This window comes from Carcharodon carcharias, chromosome 10 (genome assembly GCF_017639515.1).
Source record: "Carcharodon carcharias isolate sCarCar2 chromosome 10, sCarCar2.pri, whole genome shotgun sequence".
NCBI classification, from domain to species: Eukaryota; Metazoa; Chordata; class Chondrichthyes; order Lamniformes; family Lamnidae; genus Carcharodon; species Carcharodon carcharias.
The window spans coordinates 83,379,770-83,385,769 of NC_054476.1; positions in this window are offsets into that span (position 1 = coordinate 83,379,770).

Sequence of the window (6,000 nt, forward strand, 5' to 3'; positions counted from 1 at the left end):
ACAGTACTGCCCACTACTCTCAAGAGAGTGCCACCGGACTGCCAACTGCACTCAACAGAGTGCCACAGGACTGCCAATTGCATTCAACTGAGTGCAAAGGACTGCCCACTAAACTCAACAGTGTGCCATAGGACTTCCCACTACTCTCAGCAAAATGCCACAGGACTGCCCACTACACTCAACAGAGTGCCACAGGACTGCTCACTACACTTAACAGAGTGCCATAGGACTGCTCACTATGCTCAACAGAGTGCCATAGGACTGCCAACTAAACTCAAGAGAATGCCACAGGACTGCCAACTACACAAAACAGAATGTCACAGGGCTGCCCACTACACTCAACAGAGTGCCACACGACTACTCATTTTATTCAACAGCGTGCCACCTTACTGCCCACTACAATCAACAGAGTGCCATAGGCTGCCCACTACACTCAACAGAGAGCCACAGGAGTACTCAATTTATTCAACAGAGTGCCACAGGACTGCCCACTATTCTCAAGAGAATGCCACAGGACTGCCCACTACGCTCAACAGAGTGCCATAGGACTGCCCACTACGCTCAAGAGAATGCCACAGAACTGCCCACTACACTCAACAGAGTGCCAAAGGACTGCCCAACATGCTCAACATAATGCCACATGACTGCCCACTACGTGCAACAGAATGCCACAGGATTGGCCACTACAGTGAACCGAGTGCCACTGGAGTCCCCACCACACTCAACAAAGTGCCACAGGACTACACATTACATTCAACAGAGTGCCATAGGGCTTCGCACTACGCTCAAAGGAATGCAACCGGACTGCCCACTACACACAAAAGAGTGCCAAAGTACTGCCCACTACACTCAACAGAGTACCACAGGAGTGCCCGCTACACTCAACAGAGCACCACAAGAATACCCATTACATTCAACATAGTGCCACAGGACTACCCATTACATTCCACTGAGTGCCATAGGACAGCCCACGAGGCTAAACAGAATGGCACTGGACTGCCAACTACACTCAACATAGTGCCACAGGCATGCTCACTACACTCAAATGTGCCACAGGACTACACACTACGCTCAACAGAGTGCCACAGGACTGCCCAGTACTCTCCCGAGAGTGCCACAGGACTGCCCACTGCACTCAACAGAGTGCCACAGGACTGCCCGCTACGCTCAACAGAATGCCACAGGACTGCCCACTGCACCCAACAGAGTGCCACAGGACTGCCCACTACTCTTCCGAGAGTGCCACAGGACTGCCCACTGCACTCAACAGAGTGCCACAGGACTGCCCGCTACGCTCAACAGAATGCCACAGGACCGCCCACTGCACCCAACAGAGTGCCACAGGACTGCCCACTAGCCTGAACAGATTGCAAAAGACTGTCCACCACACTCAAGAGAGTGTCACAGGACTACCCATTACATTCAACAGAGTGCCACAGGACTGCCCATTACATTCAACAGAGTGCCATAGGACTGCCCACTAGGCTAAACAGAATGGCACATGACTGCCAACTACACTCAACATAGTGCCACAGGCATGCACACTACACTTAACAGAGGGACGCAGGACTACATACTACGCTCAACAGAGTGCCACAGGACTGCCCACTACACTCAACAGAGTGCCACAAGACTGCCCACTGCACTCAACAGAGTGCCAAAGGACTGCCAATTATACTCAACCGAGTGCAAAGGACTGCCCACTAAACTCAAAAGTGTTCCATAGGACTTCCCACTTCTCTCAGGAAAATGCCACATGACTGCCCAGTACACTCAACAGAGTGCCACAGGACTGCCCACTACACTCAACACAGTGCCATAGGACTGCTCACTACGCTCAACGGAGTGCCATAGGACTGCCAACGACACACAACAGAATGTCACAGGACTGCCCACTACACTCAACAGAGTGCCACAGGACTGCTAACTACACTCAACACAGTGCCATAGGACTGCTCACGATGCTCAACAGAGTGCCATAGGACTGCCAACTAAACTCAAGAGAATGCCACAGGACTGCCAACTACACACAACAGAATGTCACAGGACTGCCCACTACACTCAACAGAGAGCCACAGTACTACTCATTTTATTCAACAGCGTGCCACCGAACTGCCCACTACACTCAACAGAGTGCCATAGGGCTGCCCACTACACTCAACAGAGTGCCATAGGACTGCACACTATGCTCAAGAGAATGCCACAGGACTGCCCACTACACTCAACAGAGTGCCAAAGGACTGCCCACCACGCTCAAAATAATGTCACATGACTGCCCACTACGTGCAACGGAATGCCACAGGATTGGCCACTACAGTCAACCGAGTGCCACAGGAGTCCCCACCACACTCAACAAAGTGCCACAGGACTACACATTACATTCAACAGAGTGCCATAGGGCTTCGCACTACGCTCAATGGAATGCAGCCGGACTGCCCACTACACACAAAAGAGTGCCAAAGTACTGCCCACTACACTCAACAGAGTACCACAGGAGTGCCCGCTACACTCAACTGAGCACCACAAGAATACCCATTACATTCAACATAGTGCCACAGGACTACCCATTACATTCCACTGAGTGCCATAGGACTGCCCACTAGGCTAAACAGAATGGCACAGGACTGCCAACTACACTCAACATAGTGCCACAGGCATGCTCACTACACCCAAATGTGCCACAGGACTACACATTACGCTCAACAGAGTGCCACAGGACTGCCCGCTACGCTCAACAGAATGCCACAGGACTGCCCATTGCACTCAACAGAGTGCCACAGGACTGCCCACTAGACTCAACATATTGCAAAAGACTGTCCACCACCCTCAAGAGAATGTCACAGGACTACCCATTACATTCAACAGAGTGCCACAGGACTACCCATTACATTCAACAGAGTGCCACAGGACTGCCAATTATACTCAACCGAGTGCAAAGGACTGCCCACTAAACTCAACAGTGTGCCATAGGACTTCCCACTTCTCTCAGGAAAATGCCACAGGACTGCCCACTACTTCAACAGAGTGCCACAGGACTGCCCACTACACTCAACACAGTGCCATAGGACTGCTCACTATGCTCAACAGAGTGCTATAGGACTGCCAACTACACACAACAGAATGTCACAGGACTGCCCACTACACTCAAAAGAGTGCCACAGGACTACTCATTTTATTAAACAGAGTGCCACCGAACTGCCCACTACACTCAACAGAGTGCCACAGGACTGCCCACTACACTCAACGGAGCGACAGAAGACTGCCAACTACACTGAACCGAGTGCAAAAGACTGCCCACTACACTCAACAGTGTGCCATAGGAATGCCTACTACATCCAAGAGAATGCCACAGGACTGCCCACTAAACTCAACAGAGTGCCACAGGACTGCCCACTACACTCAACATAGTGCCATAGGACTACTCACTACGCTCAACAGAATGCCACAGGACTGCCCACTACACACATCAGAGTGCCAACAGACTGCCCACCATGCTCAACAGCGTGCCAAATAATTTCTCATTATATTCAACATAGTGCCATAAGATTGCCGACTACACAAAACAGAATGCCACAGCACTGCCCACTAGACTCAACAGATTGCAAAAGACTGTCCACCACACTCAAGAGAGTGTCACAGGACTACCCATTACATTCAACAGAGTGAAACAGGACTACCCATTACATTCAACAGAGTGCCATAGGACTGCCCACTAGGCTAAACAGAATGGCACAGGACTGCCAACTACACTCAACAGAGTGCCACAGGCATGCACACTACACTTAACAGAGGGACGCAGGACTACACACTATGCTCAACAGAGTGCCACAGGACTACCCATTACATTCAACAGAGTGCCACAGGACTGCCCACTCGGCTAAACAGAATGGCACAGGACTGCCAACTACACTCAACAGAGTGCCAAAGGCATGCACACTACTCTCAAGAGAGTGCCACAGGACTGCCCACTGCACTCAACAGAGTGCCACAGGACTGCCAATTATACTCAACCGAGTGCAAAGGACTGCCCACTAAACTCAACAGTGTGCCATAGGACTTCCCACTTCTCTCAGGAAAATGCCACAGGACTGCCCACTACACTCAACAGAGTGCCACAGGACTGCCCACTACACTCAACACAGTGCCATAGGACTGCTCACTATGCTCAACAGAGTGCTATAGGACTGCCCGCTACGCTCAACAGAATGCCACAGGACTGCCCGCTGCACTCAACAGAGTGCCACAGGACTGCCCACTAGACTCAAGAGATTGCAAAAGACTGTCCACCACCCTCAAGAGAGTGTCACAGGACTACTCATTACATTCAACAGAGTGCCACAGGACTACCCATTACATTCAAAAAAGTGCCACAGGACTGCCCACTAGGCTAAACAGAATGGCACAGGACTGCCAACTACACTCAACAGAGTTCCAAAGGCATGCACACTACTCTCAAGAGAGTGCAACAGGACTGCCAATTATACTCAACCGAGTGCAAAGGACTGCCCACTAAACTCAACAGTGTGCCATAGGACATCCCACTTCTCTCAGGAAAATGCCACAGGACTGCCCACTACACTCAGCAGAGTGCCACAGGACTGCCCACTACACTCAACACAGTGCCATAGGACTGCCAATTATACTCAACCGAGTGCAAAGGACTGCCCACTAAACTCAACAGTGTGCCATAGGACTTCCCACTTCTCTCAGGAAAATGCCACAGGACTGCTCACTACACTCAACAGAGTACCACAGGACTGCCCACTACACTCAACACAGTGCCATAGGACTGCTCACTATGCTCAACAGAGTGCTATAGGACTGCCAACTACACACAACAGAATGTCACAGGACTGCCCACTACACTCAAAAGAGTGCCACAGGACTACTCATTTTATTAAACAGAGTGCCACCGAACTGCCCACTACACTCAACAGAGTGCCACAGGACTGCCCACTACACTCAACGGAGCGCCAGAAGACTGCCAACTACACTGAACCAAGTGCAAAAGTCTGCCCACTACACTCAACAGTGTGCCATAGGAATGCCTACTACATCCAAGAGAATGCCACAGGACTGCCCACTAAACTCAACAGAGTGCCACAGGACTGCCCACTACACTCAACATAGTGCCATAGGACTACTCACTACGCTCAACAGAATGCCACAGGACTGCCCACTACACACATCAGAGTCCCAACAGACTGCCCACCATGCTCAACAGCGTGCCAAATAACTTCTCATTATATTCAACATAGTGCCATAAGATTGCCGACTACACAAAACAGAATGCCACAGCACTGCCCACTACACTCAACAGATTGCAAAAGACTGTCCACCACACTCAAGAGAGTGTCACAGGACTACCCATTACATTCAACAGAGTGACACAGGACTACCCATTACATTCAACAGAGTGCCATAGGACTGCCCACTAGGCTAAACAGAATGGCACAGGACTGCCAACTACACTCAACAGAGTGCCACAGGCATGCACACTACACTTAACAGAGGGACGCAGGACTACACACTATGCTCAACAGAGTGCCACAGGACTACCCATTACATTCAACAGAGTGCCACAGGACTGCCCACTCGGCTAAACAGAATGGCACAGGACTGCCAACTACACTCAACAGAGTGCCAAAGGCATGCACACTACTCTCAAGAGAGTGCCACAGGACTGCCCACTGCACTCAACAGAGTGCCACAGGACTGCCAATTATACTCAACCGAGTGCAAAGGACTGCCCACTAAACTCAACAGTGTGCCATAGGACTTCCCACTTCTCTCAGGAAAATGCCACAGGACTGCCCACTACACTCAACACAGTGCCATAGGACTGCTCACTATGCTCAACAGAGTGCTATAGGACTGCCCGCTACCCTCAACAGAATGCCACAGGACTGCCCGCTGCACTCAACAGAGTGCCACAGGACTGCCCACTAGACTCAAGAGATTGCAAAAGACTTTCCACCACCCTCAAGAGAGTGCCACAGG